General features: G+C 49.6%; 1 long non-coding RNA gene across 1 annotated transcript; it reads right to left on the reverse strand.

The window, feature by feature from the left end:
* Positions 1-7600: 7600 nt before the first annotated feature.
* LOC106782818 (uncharacterized) lies at positions 7601-18848 on the reverse strand. The gene is made up of 3 exons (XR_001380156.3): positions 18487-18848; positions 18176-18346; positions 7601-7897 (listed from the first exon to the last, which is right to left on the reverse strand). It is a non-coding gene; the product is annotated as an uncharacterized lncRNA (long non-coding RNA).
* Between the last annotated feature and the right edge of the window lie 517 nt (positions 18849-19365).

Raw genomic sequence — 19365 nt, forward strand, 5'->3', positions numbered from 1 at the left:
CCGAACATTTAAGGAACAAATTATACTTACTCTCTACAATCTCCTTCAGAGATTGCTTCAGAGGATAGAAGCAGAGAGAATTCTTCCTAACTCGCTCTATGAGGTTAGAATTATCCTAATACCAAAACCAGACAAAGACATTACAAGAAAAGAAAACTACAGACAAATATCTCTCATGAACATAGATGCAAAAATCCTCAAGAAAATGTTAGCAAATTGAATCCATTAACATATAAAAAGAATTATACACCACAACCAAGTGGGATTTATCCCAGGTATGGTTCAATATTCAAAAATTAATTAATGTAATCCATCACATCAACAATACATCATCACATCAACAGCTAAAGAAGAAAATCACTTCATCATATCAATAGTTGCAGAAAAAGCACTTGAACAGAGATGTGAAGTACCTCACTCAAGCTCACACAGCCAACAACTGGTTGAGAAAATGGGCTATTGGGAAAGCACACTACTGGCACAAAAATCACAGATGACAATCCTCAGAAAAAGAGACCCAAAACAGACCCTGGTATATATAAGAATTTGATTTTAAAAATAAATATGGCACCAAAAGTCTGTGGGGAATGGACGGTTTGCTCAGTGAACAAACTGGGGCAACTATTTAACAGTTTTGACAAACATTAAGTTCTAGTTTTCCCTGAACCAAACACAAAATAAAAACTCCCAAAAGATTCAGGAGTTAAATACGTAAATTCCATGCCTATGTAAATGCACACGAACATATAAGAAAATACAGACAAATATCTGATCTTGAGAGAACATTCTAAGCCAAAAGGATGTATAAACATATTTGATATATATATATTTTTAAAGATTTTATTTTTTCCTCTTTCTCCCCAAAGCCCCCGGTACACAGTTGTGTATTCTTCGCTGTGGGTCCCTCTAGTTGTGGCACGTGGGACGCTGCCCCGGTGTGGCCCAATGAGCAGCGCCATGTCCGCGTCCAGGACTCGAGCCAACGAAACACTGGGCCGCCTGCAGCGGAGCGCGCGAACTTAACCACTCAGCCACGGGGCCAGCCCCCATATTTGATATTTTTAAATTTTTATTTTTATTCTTCTCCCCAAAGCCCCCCAGTACATAGCTGTATGTCCTAGCTGTGAGTGCCTCTGGTTGTGTGACATTTTTAAATTCTGTATGTTAAAAATAATAAAGCAAAAATGTGAAAATCAAACTAGAAACAAACTTGCAATAAATATACCAAGGGGTTAATACTGTACTCTATAAAAAGCACTTACAAATTAATAAGATAAAAACTAAAGCTGCAATAGAAAATAATTGACCATAGAGAAGAATGATTTCCAGAAGAAATATGCTTATTTGATAAACATGTGCAAACACGTTTTGCCTTACCAGTATTTAGAGGAATCCACATATAAGCAACTCTGAAATGCCACATCTCATCCTTTAAATCAACAAATACCCCTTAAAAAATTATAATACTCAGAGATGGCCATGGTCTAGTGAAACAGGAACTCAGATACTGCAGGTAGAAATAAAAATGAGTACAATCTACAAATGACTAGAGCCTTAAAAGAGTATTTTAAAAGTTCATATACTTCCAGTCAACAATTTCACATTTGGGAGTATATTCTAAGGAAATAGATACGTAGAAAAATATTTGTGTGCAAAAAGTGAACTTTTTATAAGGAAAGTAAAAATTGGAAACTATATGAACATCTAGCAATAGACAACTAACTAAATTGTGGTAACTCAATGAAATGGAATATTTTGAAGCCATTAAAATATTTTTCTCCAGGGGCTGGCCCCGTGGCCAAGTGATTAAGTTCATGCGCTCCGCTTCAGTGGCCCAGGGTTTCGCCAGTTAGGATCCTGGGCGCGGACATGGCACTGCTCATCAGGCTGTCCCACATGCCACAACTACAAGGACCCACAACTAAAATATACAACTATGTACTGGGGGGATTTGGGGAGAAAAAGCAATAAAAAAAATTCTTTTTCCTCCAAAGACTGTATAATGACATATGAATACGTTTACAATTAATTAAGTAAAAAAGAAAGATATAAAAGTATAAAGATATTCCGATTAGGTAGGAAAAAAGATGTATGTGCATATAAAAGGCTTGAGAGTAAATATTGAAATATTAACGGTGATAAACAATTTATTCTCAATGATAAACAAGAATTATTTCTATAATCAGAAAAAGAAGGCTGCTTGAGGTTGAAAAAACTTATGTCTCCCCAAAGACAGTGAGGGGCAGAGTTGGGGGGCAGCGTAGAGCATAAGTCAAAGGTGTGAATAACGATCAGTGGGCCAGCCCGTGTTGTCTGCTCAGAGAGGAACCCAGAAAGCAATAGCGACAATTTTAGGGAACAGAAAGCAGGTTTGATCAGCCAAGGACGAACTGAGAGAAGAGCTGTGAGCTCAGTGCTGGTCTGAGCCCTTGAAACAAATCCTACATGGGGGCCTTCCTGGGGAGATGGTGTCGGGGTGGGGGAGGGCCTCAGGGAGCCCAGAGCTGAGACCTTGGCCGGTCCAGTCGTGGGTGCCGCGTCCAGCACCTCGGACAGGGGCCACCCTCGGATCAAGGCACATCCTCATGCTTCCCGGGCCAGCCGACAGCCGACAGCCGGGAAGGGTTTTAGGTCTGGAGTCGGGGCAGGAGAGGACCTGGTTCCCCCACCACGCTTGGCCCAGCCTAGACAGAAGCGAGGGGCTCCACTGCCCGCAGGGGAGGGGCGGGGAAAGAAGGGAAGAGCCGAGGGGACAGCAGGGGCACCACAAGGGGAAGCCGAGGCCAGAGCAGGTGAGAGGACAGAGTCCCTGAGCCACCAAACGCCCGGTCCTCTCCAGAGACGTCCCCTTTCCAAGCGCATCCCCGACCAGCTTCCACGCTCTCCCGAGCTTCCTTCGCCCCACAGCGCTCCGAGCCGGAACCTGGACCAGGACACCCCCTCAGTCCGCCCTCCCACAGGCCAGCTGCAGGTAGTTAGATGCAGCCCTCGCCCCAGGCGGCCCCTAAATCGCCGGCGTAACTCAAGTCTCTGGCCTGAACGTTGCGCAGCCGGGTGTGGGCGCCCCGGGCTGGCGGGCGCGCTCCTTCCTCCGCTCTCGCGCTCGGTCGGGCGCCCCGCTGCGCTTCTCCTACTTGAGCTTAGCCGACTGGGCATCCCGGAGAAGGCGGTTTCCTTCACCTCCTCTGCGTCCCCATTCCCCGCCCCCCCTCCAACTCCCACCTACTAACCCGGTTAACTCTCCATCATCCACTGGTCAGAGTGGGCAAAACAAAAACCTCGGGGAATTTAAATCATGTCGCCTTTGCTGGCGAGGGCACATCTGACTACAGTAGATTTACTTTCCTATTTATATTTGGTTTAGCGATGAATAAGAGAATTCCTCTGCGTTTCTCAGAAGATGCTTCAAGAGGGAATAAGATCTAATACCGGGGGGGCTGGCCCAGTGGCGCAGCGGTTAAGTTTGCACGATCTGCTTCTCGGTGGCCCCGGGTTCGCCGGCCCGGATCCCGGGTGCAGACATGGCACCGCTTGGCAAAAGCCATGCTGTGGTAGGCGTCCCACATATAAAGTGGAGGAAGATGGGCATGGATGTTAGCTCAGGGCCAGCCTTCCTCAGCAAAAAGAGGAGGATTGACAGCAGATGTTAGCTCAGGACTAATCTTCCTCAAAAAAAAAAAAAAAAAAGAGCTAATACTGGAATTACCACATCAATGTTAGCTGTCAAGTTGTCTTAACTCCTTTAAACAACCCTAGGAGTTTGGCATTATCACTACCATCCTCACTTTACAAATGAGGACACTGAGGCACAGAGCACTGATGGCCCACAGCTGGTAAGTGGCAGAGCCTGGTTTTGAACCCAGGAGTCTGTCTTCAGAGTCCATGCCCCTAACCATAACACTATACTGCCTCATTCACAATCTAATGATTCCCATTTACTGAGCCCCTCCCATGGGCCAAGGGCTTTACACATATCCTTTCCCTATATTGTCACATCTCAATGTGATAAATGCTATCATTTGGGGTTTGCAGATGAAAAGATATAACCTGGCCAGAGCCACCACCGTGGATAGATTCCCGGGCCCATAACCCCTGCTGGCTCCCGTGTGGGATCCTGACTTTCCCATGAATCCTTGCTGTAGAGAATGGCACAGGTGAATCAAAGCTGAAACTCCTCCACATTCACATAAAACTTAAAAATAATCTAAAAGGTTTCACTTCTGCTTCTTCTGTCCCTAAGTCCCTGGGGGGCACGATGGACAAAGTCGCTCCTCTTGGGCTCTCCAGCCACAGCCCAATCCAGTGGAGCACTGGAATGGGAGTCTGGACCCACAGTTTCCAGTCCCAGGCCTGCCTATAATTTGCAGGGCGGCCTAGGGCAAACTTTCCTGCTCCTCGTTGGGCCTCAGGCTCCCCATTTGTGAAGGGGGTTGGGCCTGTGAGGTCGTGTACAGCCTCCTGTCTCCCGTCCCCCCCCCCCACCCCCACCCCGTGACCATCTTCTCTGACGTCGTGGGCCGCCTGCACACCGCTGCAGCTGGTGCAGACGCTCAACAACCTGTGGGCCTGAGGGCGGGGCCTGAGCCTGAGCGCGGGTCAGGGGCCGGGCTAGGGGACTGGGTGGGGCTGAAGCTCTGTTCGGAGGCGGGGCTGAAGGCGGGGCCAGGGGCCCGGGCTGGGCTGGGGACCAAAGCCTCAGCAGCACCTCCTGCCTGCCCTGTCCTCTCGCAGGTGGAGACCATAGGGGATGCGTACACGTCGGTGAGCGGGCTGCCTGAGAGAACCCGGGAGAGACATGCCGACAAGATCACCAGGACCTGGACCAGGACCTGGACCTGGTGGCCGCCGTGTCCCACAGGCCACGCGAGAGGCTGGAGGTGACGGCGGGCATCCACACCCGTGGGGCGGAGGGCGAGGGCCTGGGGCGCGAGGTGGGGAACGCTGGCAGGCGGCTTTCCTGACAGTGTAAGAGACATTGGTGCCAACACTCCCCGAGGTGCTCGGAGGTCTGGGGCCCTTCGCTCGGACCCCAGCCGGCCCGCCTCACATCCCGGCTCGGGCCACGTGGCCCTGCCTCCTTCCCACGTGCCCGCACCTGCCCCGCACCTGCCCCGCACCTACCCCGCAGCCGCCGCGCCTCGCTTCTCCCCGCCTCCGGCTGCTCCTGCGGTCCTTAGATTTCAGCGGTGGAAGAACCACTTTAAGTCACGTGCTATGGACCCCCGGGAAGTTTATTTCTCCTCTGAGCCGCAGTCTGCTCTTCTGGGATAAAAATGCCCGATCCACAGGTCTGATGTTGAGATTAGACGAGAAAAGTCGTCCAAAGCTCCCAGCAGAGTCTCACGCAGAGCAGACTCTCAGTCCACGGCAGGGGTGCCCACGGCTCCCCGGGTCGTTCTCTGGCTTGACCTGTCCACTCCCACCCACCACTCGCTTGCCCCCCAGCTCTCCCCCCCCCGCCCTAAGCTGCGTGGCCCTGTCTTCCTCTCCGGGGAGACAGAACTTAAACACAAGCAGGCAGTCTCCATCCGCCTTCTCACCCGCTCTGCCTATTCTGATCTGCGCTGCCGCTACTGCCAGAAAAATCTCTCCTGAGACCCCTTTTGCCCCCGGGGGCTTCCACATGCGCACCCGGCAAACCCCAGCCTTCTCCTCCATCCGGCCTCTTCGCTGCGAATGTGTGGCACCGTGTGCCCTTCCCCAAACCAGCCTGCTCCAGGTCCTGCCTGCTCCCTCTGCTCTCCCCTCTCATAATGCCCCTCCTGTGCCTCTCTCATATTTAAATTCCACCCTTCCCCTGAAGCTCAGCTCAATGCCTCCTCCCCCAGGAAGCCTTCCTTGGCACTGCAGCTGAGGTGGTCTTTTTCATGAACCGTGTTTGGCGTGGAGCATCAGCTCAACCACAAGCCACACCTGCACGAGAGACGGTGCCTGTGAGATTGCATTTCAAGGGGAAATCAAGGTCAAGGTGAGGGTTTGCTGTGGGCAAAAAGCAAGACCTACGTTGACTGTGGGGTCCTCATCTTTGATAGAGAATTCTGCTGGAAGGTTCTAGAAGCATTTGGGGGTCATTTGAAGGGTACACCCTCATACTTTGACTTCTTCCTTGGTTTTCTTACCCCAGGGGTTGGAGCTAATTCTTTTTCAGAAGGGAGTTGTCAAGCTGTCGCCTCGCTCTGCTGTTTCACAGTCCTCTGTAACCTGCGGAGTACGTCGTGGGATCCCAGTGGAACCTCCATTTCTATCAACGCCCTCCAGCCGGCACCACCAGGGGCACAGCCGGGTTGAACAGGCTGGGTTTCCTCCTCGCTGCAGAGGATGAGAAAGCACCCCATGGGGACAGGGGCGTTTCAGTAGGAGAGTGTAGAAAAGACTTAGAGGACTCAGGCTTAACTTGGGTGATTTGGGGGAAAGTCTAAGGAAGTGGGGCTTTGCTCTGGGTTGGGTGCTGTCAGAGAGCAGGGACGATTCAATGATTCCGTATCTCAACACATTTTCTCTGTAGGGAGGGAGACCGAAGCGAGGCCAAAGCTATAACTGGTGAAGAAATAGCAGTCACTCATGAGCTGGGAGAGGGGATGTTTGTATTTGCGGCTTGGACAATATTCCTGCTTTGTCTATGTTCAGACATGATTACGGGGGATCTTTTTGGTGTTGAGCCACGTGGTCACAGAGTGGCCTTGTCTGACACTGATGTTCCGTGACATTATGTTCAACAGGAGAGCACCAGAGCCCAGCCGTGAGTGCCCAGTCAGCTCCCGAAGGTCGGGGGCTGCATTTCTCTTTCTCAGCCATGATTCCTTCTCTTGTCATCACCCTAGTTGGCTCAGCCTATGTGCCTACAAAACCCAGCCAGGGCAGCCCAGAAAACTAGGTTGGATTAATAACACAAGACAAGAACAGTTGGGATGGACAGTTGGCTGCACACATAGTAACAGGTTACCCAGACGAATCTAGAAGACTCTGGGATCATTTGTGGCCCTGGATCATCCATGCCATCCCTTCCCATGCTTGGTGAGGACCTCTGAGAGGCTGCTGTGGGTCATTCATTGGTTCCATGAATGTTTCCTGAGCGTCTGCCCTGTTCTGATCCATGAGGTAGCCCAGGGGGTGGGAGACGTGGTCTTGCCCCCAGGAAGCAGTCCGATGCTTCTCCTCCCAGAAGCTGACGGAATGGGCAGTCAATGAGTCGGTCAGTGTGGCCTTGGTCCCCCCTCTCAGGGCATAGGGAAGATGAAAACGTACTGGCTCCTTGGGAACAACCATTATGGCGTCCAGGATGACAGCCTCATGTCACTGGAGGCCAGCCCAAGCCCAGATTCAAGCCCCTCAGGCCCACCCAGCCCCTGGTCAGCGGGTAAGGAGAGGAGGCAGGGGGATCAGGAGGGAGAGGGGCTGGAAGCAACTGCCACCAAGAAAGGGGCAGAGAGTGGGAGGAAGGGAAGCTCCTTTGGACATTAGAGTGGAGAGGGTGCCAATGTCACTACAAGACATACTCTGACCCTGGGCTTGGAGAAGAAAGTGGGGAGGAGAAGGTGGGCACCATTTATAGGTACCATGGTTCTACCAAATAGTAGTGGAAACCCAGTTCAAGCTGGGCTTAAGCATAATGGGGGATTTATTGGCTCATGTTAATGAGAAGTGTTACATGGGTTCAGGTATAGCTGGATCCAGGGGTTCAAGTGCTGTCATTAGGATTCTGCATCTCTCCGTCCCCTGGATACGCTTCCATTGTGAGGGCTTCCTGTGCATGTGGCTTACTCCATGAGGGAGGAAAATGGCTTCCTGAGAGCCTTTGATCCCATTTCATCCCAGTGGACAGAGGCTGTCTCTTGCCCAGGCGTCTCAGCAAAAGTTCCATCTCTGTGGCCTGGCCTGGAAAGAAGGTGTTTCCTTCCTGGAAAGAAGGTGTCAGAGTGGTTAGCATCACCCAAACCGTAGAGACAGGAGTGGGGGGGGGGGGAGGTCTCCTGGAAGGAAAAGTGAAGCATACTTGTTAAAATGGATGGTGGACAAGAAAAACGTGGTGGCTACGGCTGTGAGAGATGGAGAGTCTCTAGGTACCTGTCCGCTTCAGGTCGATTCTGTGATTGCCTTATTTGCGTGTCCCGCAGGAATCCTGACCTCAGGCACAAATGTGTCCGTGTGAGTTCGCTTGCTCATCCCCTTGTGCCAAGTGAGAGTTACAAGCAGCCTACATACGACTCTATCCCAGCGCGTCTCTGACTTTCACGCCCACCTCCTTCCTGGACCGGATGTGGTCTGCCTGGAATGAGCTCCTGGAGTTCCCTGTGTCTCTGTGGCAACATCTCCTGTTTAATCTTAGGGTAATGTGTCTCCCCTGTGTGACTAAGGGATTCGGTGTGTCCTGAGCCCCCCTGAGTCACTAGAGTCCGTTATTGTGTCTGCCTGGTGTGGAATTCCATAAACAATGGGATTTAATATGATTCTTGTGGTTAATTCCAATGCAGTATTTTCAGAACATCAGGATCAGCGTTGAGCGTCTGCACAGAGTTAATTTCCGTAATGGGACAGCTCCTAGATTTTACTCCCTAGAGTGTGAGCTATGCCAAGGCAGGGATTTTAGGTTGGTTTGTTTGCTGATACGTCCCAAGCGCCTAGAACAGTGCCTGTTCTAATAGAGCTCACAATAAGTGCTCAAAAAATGTTTTTCCAACGTATGAGTCTACTGTCTGTTAGCGGTTTATTTTCTCAGAAATAGAGATAATGTCCTCATATTTTAAAATATCTCCTCTTTCAAATCTCATGACCTGTTGGATCAAGTCAGCTAAGCTTGACACTAATTCACTATGACTTTTCTTCAATACTAATTAATATTATCAGGCTTGAGTTATTGCCCAAGTAGTACCTCTTGCCTACTCTGGGGATGGACTTTTTCCTCCACAAATGTTTGAGTTTTGATATGTGGCCCTTCCTCTTGAGAAACAATGTTGGTAGGGAAATGAGTGTACACTGGCGTCTTGGTTTTGCCTTATAGACAAGTATGAATTGTGTGAACCATGGCAAGTCCTTCCTACTTCCCCACCGTTGGCCAACCAGTAGCTTTGTCCATTTCTCACCACAGAGACTAAATTCTTCACTGATGGGGTCAAAATTTCTTCCCAGGTGTTGGTTCACCTGGTCCTTGATAGTAACCATGGAACCCTTTGGAGGGCCCTGGGATGTGACAGAATGGTTGTTGAGAATGGCCTTTGTTGCCTTAGTTGATTGGGTAAAGGACTCAGAGAATACTGGTTGAGTTGATATGGACTCCTCTCAGCAGTGGCAGTCACAGCCTCTCTAAAGATCTGAAGCTACAGGAAGAGGACCTCAGAAAAGTCCCTGCTCTTCAGACAAGACACAAAGTGAGCCTAGAGCAGGAGGTACAAACCCATGTGACCTGAGAGGACAAAGACTGAACTGGAGCGAGTGGATCCCCCTGCGGGAATCATTGGCAGCTCCCTGCAGCTGGTTGAGACCATGCAGAAAGAGGGACCCAGGGCTGCCAGAGAAGCCAGGGATCTAGAATCTTATATAAAATTTCCAGATTTTTAAGTGTTGAGAATTAATTTAAAACTGAAAAACAAGATCGGACTGCCAATTTGTCATCTCTGGCATAACTGGGTGATGATAATGACACTAGCTAGCGTTTAGGTGTCCTTGCTGTAAGCCAGGTGCTGAGGAATGCTTTGTGATCCTTTGCTCCCCTGACAACCCTATGAGGTAGATGGAGAGCTGTCGTTCACTACATTTCATGTCAAACAATATAAAATACAAAATCGACAAACTGGAATCTAATCAGTCTTGCAGATCAGTGTCTAGTTTACAGGAAGTTTAGAGGATATTGGCACAAGTTAAGTTTAGAGGGAGAAGTACGTACCATGAGGGAAAAAATCAGACAAATTTAGGATGAGGGACATTCCTTAGGACAACTGACCCAGTCCTTCAAAAATCAATCACACACACATGTGCATAGACGCACACACAAGGTGTCAGGGAGCAAGAGCTGTTCAGATTAAAAGGGACTAAACAACCATAATTACCAAACGCAATGTGAGGATCCTTTTTGGATCTTGATTTGAACTAACGAGTGATAAGAAGCCATTTTGGAGGCAAGTGGGGAACTTTGAATATAGACTGACAGTCTTCTCATCAGAAACAACAGAGGCTAGAAGACAGTGGAATGACCGCCTTTAAGGTGCTGGGGAAAAAAACTGTTAATGCAGAATTCTGTATTCAGCTAAGATAGCCTTCAAATATGAGAGTGAAATAAAGACTATTTCAGACAGAAAGAAGAGTTGAGAAAATCTGTCTTCAGCAGAACTGCATGACCAGATATGCTGAAGGAAGTACTTTAATTTGAAAGGAAATGATGCAAAGGGGGAAACTGATGTCCATGAGGGCATGGAAGGCACCAGAAAGGGTAAATGCATGGCTAAAAGTAAAACTAACTTTTATTTTCTTAATGTTTTTAACAGGTAACTGTTTAAAGCACAAATAATTATTTCGTATTTGGGAGTTTGTAACCTAGGTGGAAGTGAAATATATAACATTCATAGCACCAAGAAGGAGGTTAAATGGAATTATGCTGTCTTAATGTATTTACCTTTTACCTGAAGTGGTAAAATATTAATCCTAGGTCTGGAAACTTAACAGTGTATATTATAATCTCTAGAGCAGTATAAAAAGGCATAGCTAAAAAATGAATAAAGGCAACAAAATGGAATATAAAGTTATTCAGTTAGCCTAAAAGAAGTCAGGAAAGGAGTAACAAAGAGGAAGAAGAATAAATAGAAAATAGGAAGATGATAGACACACCCAACCGTATCAATAATTACACTAAATGTAAATGAACGAAATCTTCTAATTAAAGGCCAGAGGTTATCCAGTAGGGTCAAAACAACAAGACTCAACCATGTGCTGCTACAAGCCACACATTTTAATATAAAGACACAAATAGGTTGGCAGTAAGAATAGAAAATCATATACCACATCCTAGCAATCATTATAAAATTTGTGTGGTTATGTTAATATCAAACCATATAGGCTTTAAGACAAGGAATGTTACCAGGGGTAAATAAGGACATTTCATAATGATGAAAGGGAGATTTCATTGGAAAGACATACCAATCCTACGTGATTATTCACCTAATAATGGACTTTCAAAATGCAATGAAGCAAAAACGGACAGACTAAAGGGAAAACACAAAAATCTTACAGAATATGTTGTTTGACCAGAAAAGAGTTGAATTAGAAATAAAAAAAAATGAGTCGTCTAGAAAAGCCCTATATGCTTGATAATTAAACAACACTCTTCTAAATAATCCATGGTCCAAAGGAGAAATCAAAAGAGAAATTAGGAGCTATTTTAAACTCAATGATAATAAAAAACGAATGCATCAAAAATTGTGAGATTCAGCTAAAGTAGTCCTTAGAAGGAAGTCTGCAGTTTTAAATGAAAGATTTAAAAATAAATATTCTGAGTTTCTACCTTAATAAGCTAGAAAAAGAAGAGCAAATTAACCCCAAAGCAGGGATAAAAATGGATCATAAACCTAAACATAAAAGCTATAATCATAAAGCTTCTAAAAGAAAACATAAGAGAGTATCTTTGTAAGCTTGCAGGAGACAAAATTTAATTACAGAGAACAGCAAAAAGCATTACATATAATAGAAAATTGATAATTTGCATTCCAGCAACAGTAAAAACTGCTCATTAAGTCAACGTAAATGAAAGCAAAAAAATGAAAAACAAGCTACAGACTGGGAGATAATATTCACAATATACACATCTGGCAAAAGGACTTGTACGCAGAATATACAAGCAAATCCTACAAATCCATTAATAAAAAGAGAACCCAAGAAAAAATGGGCAAAAACCTGAATGGACACTTCCCAAAAGAAGATATATGAATGCCCAATAAGCACATAAAAAGTGCTTAACATAATTTCTCAGCAGGAAAATGGAAACTAAAACCACAACAAAAGACCACTCTCTAGAAGAGCTAAAATTAAAAAGGTTGAGTTCTGCAAATGTTGGTGAAGATGTGTGGCATTGGCTAAAGTAAAGCTGTTTATGTTAAAGCTCTCCACAACCTACAGTAATTAAAACAGTGTGGTTTGGGTGCAAGGATAGATAAATAGACAAATGGAAAAAAGTAGAAAGTCCAGAAGTAGAGGCATGCATTTATAGTCACCTGGTGAACAACAACCACACGTGTTAGTCAACTACAGCATTTTTAAGTAGATGGTGCTGTCTCAACTGGATATCCAAATGGAGAAAAAGAACCTTGACACCTTACACCATATATGCAGACCAATTCCGAGTAGATCATAGACCCAAATGTGAAAGATTAAGCAACACCTCTTCTAAAAGATAAACCAAGAGAGTATTTCTGATCTTGAGGGATTTCTTAAATAGGAGTCTAAAAACACTTTTCCATAAAGGGAAAGACTAATGAATGGGGTTACATTAAAATTAAGATCTGCTAAGACACCATTAAGAAAGTTAAAATGTAAGTCGCCGAGTGGGAAAAGATATTTGCAATACATATATGGGACAAAGGATTTCTATCCAGAATGTATAAAGAACTACCAATCAATAAGAAAATGGCAATCTACTAGAAAACTGGGCAAAACTTGAAAGGCATTTCACAAAAGAGGAGATGCGAATGGCTGATAAGCATATGAAAAGTGGTCAGTATTATTAGTCGTCAGGGATATGCAAACTAAGACCACAATGAGATACCATTATGCACCCACCAGAGTGGATAAAATATTTAAAAATGACAATGCCAGGTGTTGGTGAGAATGTGGAGCGACTGGAACTCTCATACGCGGCAGGTGAGAGTGTCAATTGATGCAACCTCTTTGAAACCCTCTGTGGAAGCATCTACTGAAGCTGAACACGCACACACCCTATGATCCAGCAATTCCACTCCTAGGTGCATAACCAGAAAAATAAGTATGTGTATATATGTACCAAAACACATGGACAAGAATTTCCACGGCAGAATTATAACAGATAACAACCCAAACGTCCACCAACATTACAGTGGACGAATTGTGGCTCATTCATACATATAAACAGCAACGAGGAAGGCAGAACCACAGCACACACACACACACGTACACACACGACTATGTGGATGAATCTTACAAACTTGATCTCAAGAACAAGAAGGGTACAAAAGAGTACGTACTGAGTGACTCCATCTTATAAATTGCCCGAACAGGCAAAACTTATCACCGATGATAGAAGTCAGAACGGTGGTTACCCTTGGTGGGAACGTGGGGGGTATGAGGGAGGTTTTGGGGGGCTGAGAATGTTCTGTACCTTGATCTGTCTGGTTCACTGTAAAAATCCATCAAGCTGTACGCTTTGTGCCTGTTTCTATCAATAAGAACATTTTCTGTGTGTGTAACGCTTTAATGAAAGAAAAAGATTGGGTGAAACAAATATGGCAAAATGATGATGACGGATTTATGGGGGTTCTTATACTGTTTTCTCAACTTTTATGATGTTTGACATTTTTTATAATAAAAGAACACAATGTAACAACCATATGGCACTGTTGCCAGTCAGAATTGGCGCTGTGCCAGCTGGAAGACCAGGCGCACTGGGTAGGTGCTATCACGATCTCTATATCACAGATGCAGAAAGTGGGGCTCAGAGAGGTTAAGTAACTTGCTCAAGATCACACTGCTGATGGGTGATGTCCAGGACAGGCAGTCTGGCCCCAGGGCTGCCGGCTTAACTACTCCATGATGCTTCTCCCTTTGTGGCCTACTCAGCAGAAGGTGGTCAGCAGGACTGGGTCCTGGGGACCGCTATCTGGACTGAGGGCTGTGGACGCTGATGTTCCCCTCTGAGTGGAGGCCTCCCTCCCACCCTCACTGATCAGTCAGACTCAACGAGAGCCTGAGTGTAGTGTCCTGGGCATAAGATTTGGCAGAAAGGACACACTCAATAGATGTTAGCTGTGGGGCACAGCCCCAGATCTGCTCCTCTTTTCCTCCCTCCAGCTGAGCTGCCCACTTCTCCAGGGTTCCTGGGGCCACTGTCTCCCAGGCCCTCCTCAGCGCAGGCGGGTGGGTCGTTAGGCTGGGAGAGGGAACATAGGGGAGGTGTATAGTGGCAGCGGCCACAGGCTCCTGATGGTCAAGATTGTTGTGAAAATTTTGGGCTGATCAGAAATAGAGATGACATGAGGCCGCAGCTGGCCTCTCTGATCGTTCTCTCTGAACTCAAACAGCCGGGGCATTGTGCAGAAAATTGCCTTGTTCCACGCTACAGCAATTAGCCAGCCTTCCTCCCAGCCTGGCTCTTGGCAGCAGACACGCCTTCATCCATTTGTCCATTCATCCTGTCATCCATCCATCCATCCATCCATCCACCCATCCATCCTGTCATCCATCCATCCATCCATCCATCCTGTCATCCATCCTGTCATCCATCCATCCATCCATCCATCCATCCATCCATCCATCCTGTCATCCATCCATCCATCCATCCATCCATCCACCCATCCATCCTGTCATCCATCCGTCCATCTATCCATCCATCCATCCATCCGTCCGTCCTGCTTTGAGCCTTCCAGCTGCAACTTTCTAAGGTTCTGGCAGGAAGAATACCCACGCCTTTTGTAGGGTCAAGTTTAGGAGCTAACCTCCTGAGAGGCAGCCTGGCCTGTGCCCCTGCCCTCCGTTGTCTCACCCCCACCCTTTCCTGTGGCCGGTGATGACTTACTCTGGGGATGCAGGGTCCACTGGAAATGCTCCTGCTGTGTGTCCAGCAGGTGGCAGTGAAGGCTCTCTCTTCACCTGGGTGACACTGCCGGCTCTCTCCTCGCTGGCCAGACTGAGAATACAGAGCAGCGGCTCAGCCTGAGGCCAGCAGGCGAGGCAAGGGAACTCTTGCAGGAGATCCTGGTCCCTGTGTTGGCACTCCTAGACTGTGAAGGAGCGCCTGTCCCCCTCCTGTCTGGGATCAGCTGCATAGTGATCAGAGCCAACCTTACTCTGTCTTCCCTGAGAGTCGTGCCTGGTGCACTGAAAAGGGCATAGACCTTACAGTGACACAGACCTCAGTTCAAATCCCAGCTCTGCCTATTGAGGGCTATGTGACCTTGGGCAAGTTGCTTCATCTCTCTGAGCCTGTTGGCTCACCAGTAAAATGGGGTAATGATGCCTAATGCCCAGGTTAGCGTCAGGGTTCAATGAGTCAGCATGTAAAAGCACCAAGTCGTAATAGGTGGCCCGCGAGTGTTGGTTCCCTCCCCCTCCCCAGGCCTGGTGTGGGCGGCCTGTCAGCAGCCAGAGCCCAGCGTGGGCCTGTATTTCTGACGCCCTCTGTACCATTCCCTGAGTAAGAACAGAATTGGGCTCCTGGTAAGACAGAACTGAGGGGACGGGGCAAGGAAAGACCCAGAAACTCCTTCCTCCAGCCCAGTAACAGCCACACTGGTGTCCGCCCCGCGGGGCACTCGGGGACATTGCCCGATTTTCCAGTGTCTCCTGCATCTTTCACAACAGGGCTGCAGGGAAAGTTCCACTTGACTTCAGAAATAATTGGTTTTCTAGAAAAAGGCTGGCAAGGCAGACATCATAATATTCATAAGTTAAAACATATAAAAGATCTGAGATTTTAAACAAACAACAAAACCCAGTCCTGGTGGTGGGAGGGGGCTTCAGTTTAGTTCCGTTGGAAAGGCCGGGTCTAGACGGCCCAACCGGCAAACAGGTGGGTGGTTGGGGCATCAGTTTCTGAGCAGGGCTGGCAGAACATCCCGGGCTGGCCGGAGCCTCCAGCGGGGAAAGCGACTGGACCCGAGACAGGACCCGCACCCCAGAAGCAGCCATTAAGCCAGGGGAGGGGTGGGCAGCAGGCCCCAGAGTTAAGTCAGGGGAGGCACTAAGCAGGTGCTTCCAAGGTGTGTGTGTGTCCTGGGCGTTCAGAGGCTGGAGCCTCCTGCATTGGTGGGTTGAACTGGTGGCGGAGGGGTGTCTTTGGTCCTAAGTGGCTTCCCTTGGGTCTCCTTTAGGGCACGAGGAATGCTGGATAGTCTCAAAGGGAGGGTCCTCGGCAGCCCAGTTCGCTCCTGTCCTGGAGGCATCTCGGCTGCCCTTCCCCCGCCGGGGATCTCCGATCTCAGGGCTGTGGACTCCCGAGGGGCAGGCAAGCCCCAGTGATGCGAGGACCTTCTGGAGGGTGAGGAGCCCGACAGGTGAGACACAGGAAGCCCTCGGCTGGGGAGGGGGTCTTGGAGGTAGGGCAGGTCTCAGCCTGGGGCTCCTGAGATTGACACTGGAATCTGTCCATCAGCGACGCCCTGGCCATCACCTGACCTTTCTTTTTGGCATTCCACCAGCCAGGCCTGCGGAGGGTGGGGGCTGTCTCGGGAGCTGCAAAAATCTTCACGTCACATGCCCCATCAGCACCTCAGCAACCTTATCTCCACCCTTAGCTTTTCTCAGGGTGCTGAGAGCAGGGAGCTGGGAGTTCGGGTACCAGGGTGGGGTTGGCTCTCCCGGTGCAAAACTGCAGACAGTGGCTCCCATTCCTGCAGGCAGCCCCACCCCTTCCCTCACCACACAGCCTCGCCGTGGCTGAGCGGAAGGAGCACCCCTTCGGAATCAGAGGGACCTGAGTTGAAGTCCCTTCTCTGCCTCTGCTGTGTGACACTTGCAAAGTACTCCACGCATCTGGGCCTCAGTTTTCCTAATCTGTAGGATGAACACAGCAGACCTGCCTAGTCTGCTCACAGGGTCAGGGTGACAATTCTACAAGACAACGTGCTTTGTAAAAAAGAAAAGCATCATCTCACAGCAGATGCTGTCCCCTAGCCCTCTCCACAGCTGGGTACCTCCTGCAGACGCGTTTTGCTAAAAATTTTTAACAGTAAAAGAAATATTTTAAAAATTTTGACCAAGAATAAAAAATCAGACTTCTGCAGAAGATTTCGAATTGACTTGTGCACCTGACAATACCGGTACGTTGCCCCCAGACGGCACTCAGACCCGCTGAGCTGCTCCCTTCAGACAAGGTCCCCAGGTCCCCACAGCCCTCCGCATGCCCTGCGACGTCCCCATACCTGGGCCCAAGGTCAGATGCTGTTTGTCACCTGGTTGCTTCGCCCCTTGCACTACTTACCTGGCGCCTCTGAGGGGTTGAGTTTGCAGCCCCTGTGTCACCCACATGGGAAGTGCAGTGTTAGCTTCAGTCCCTCTGGTCATTTCAAGGCTTGGCACCCCTTCCGGCCGTGGAAAAGTCCCCCTCTTCTTCCGCTGCTCCCTCTAGCCTGGCGCCTGTGCCCACCCTCCTGCCACCAAGCACCGACTCTGGCGGTGGCAGTGACCAGGAAGGTGGCCGGTCTCCGGCTCCTTTCAGAAGAGTGGCTCTTTATCCACTCCGATGATAAATTGCATTTTCCTGTCCTGACAGCCAAAGGCTCGGATGAACCTAGACAGTTTGGGGCCTTGGAGGAGCTGCCCGAGACCCCGATGCTCTTCCCGGGCCGTCTGACTGAGTGCACTGCCGGGTCCCATCCATCCTGTCTGTACCTTCCCTCCCCCAACCCTGGCACCGACGAGCGTGGGCAGCGTGATCCGACTCCCGGGTTGTAGGCCAGGAGACCATCACAGGAGCCAGGCCCCAGGGCCCCAGGAGGGAGCTCCCGCCACGCACAATCCCTCTGGGGAGCCCCTGGATGTGGGGTTTGGGCTCTGATTGCAGCAGGAGGAGGCCCGGGAGGGCCCACTCTACCTTTTCCCCTTTGTGACATGTCCATCTCCCAGCAGGACTATGAGTCCCGATGGGCAGTGTCCCTGGGGGCCTCCTGAATCTGCTTCCCAGCCACCAATCACTGGGCCTGCTGGTGGCCCCTTTAGAAAGGTTTTCTGCCGCTGAGCACAGGGCCGGTGAGGGAAAGGGCTGCTGGCCAAGCCTTTCCAGGCCGGGATGTACATGCCCGGCTGTTTCCTGGGATCACCTTCTTTGTCTGGGTGTAGGACAACACACGACTGTCTCAGACACATCACTTCTCACGGGAGCCACACCCTCCTTCCAGGAATGCCACCTACATCCTAGGACTTTGGAGCTGGGTGTCTTCATCCACCACTAGTGTTCTGTGTAACCTCAGGCAAGTGGGACAACCCCTCTGGCCTGCGTACTTACGAGGTCTAGAAGAATCTGAAATGGAGTACTCCAAAGAAGGGACTGGACAGAGGCCGTGGAGAGAGGGCTGCATGAGGATCGTGGGCAACCCCATGCGGACAGCGAAGCAGAGGCTGCGGGTCAAATTTCCTGAGTTCACATCCCAGTTCCACCCCTTGGTGACTCCACAACCTGGGGGAACAATAAAGTTCTCATCTCAGAGGATGCCTGCGAGGAGTAAATGAAGTTGTGCGCGAGAAGCTCCTGGCACCATGGTCAATGCTCAGAGAAGCTTAGCAATTGTTATTATCAATACCACAATGAGACAGAACCTGCAAAATGGAACACAGCGGCTGCCCTGGGGCATGGTGTCAGCCGACCCAGGATTCCTATAGTAGAGGCTGGGCTTAGGCGGGCCGGATGTCCAGTGGGGTGGGGACCTGGATGAGAGTCACAGGCGTATGTGCCGCCCTGAGCTGGCAGACGACATGGGGGAGGCAGGATGAGCTCCGGCGGCTGCTGTTGCTATGGGACCCCGGCCTGGTGGGCCATGCGCTGCCCTCTCCCGAGCTGAGTCCTCTGGGTCTGGTCACACGGAACACGCGGCAGGGACACGGGTCCCTCCACCGAAACCCATACAAGGATGTGGGCCTGTGCTCACCAGTTCGGATCATGGGGACGCAGGGGGTTCACCTTCTCCAAGGAAGGGGCAGGGACAAGAGGGAAAACAGGGAGCTATTTTGAGAAGGTGTCGAAGGCTGGGACACTAAAATTAGACCTTTCGTTCCTAAAAAGACATTGGCGCCAACCAAGGCCTGGAGAGGGGCTCTTCAGCGTGGAATGTGGCCCCAGGACGGGCTCCCGCGGGCCTGGGCAGTGAGGTCAGCCTGCAGGACCAATGGGACTGCCCAGTGGCTGGTGGTCATGGGCCCCTCTCCCCACCGGCCCCGCCCATGAAATTCTGGAGCTGGTTCCAGCCCTTCCTGCCTGCGCCAGGCAAGCGGGAAGGCGAGGGCCGGAGCTGCCCATTCCCGGTGCCGCCTGACCTTCCCGCTGCATTTGGCCTTTTTTGACTGTCCCTTTGTCTCCTGTGCTTTCTGCCTCATTCCGGGGTGTGCGCCCAAAAGGAGGGGGATGCTCAGAAGCAGTGGCCGTCTTGGATCCTGGAGCTCCCGGGGCCGGGCTGCGAGTGTGAGCCAGTGAGGGGCCAG

This window comes from Equus caballus, chromosome 2 (assembly GCF_041296265.1).
Source record: "Equus caballus isolate H_3958 breed thoroughbred chromosome 2, TB-T2T, whole genome shotgun sequence".
Classification (NCBI taxonomy): Eukaryota; Metazoa; Chordata; class Mammalia; order Perissodactyla; family Equidae; genus Equus; species Equus caballus.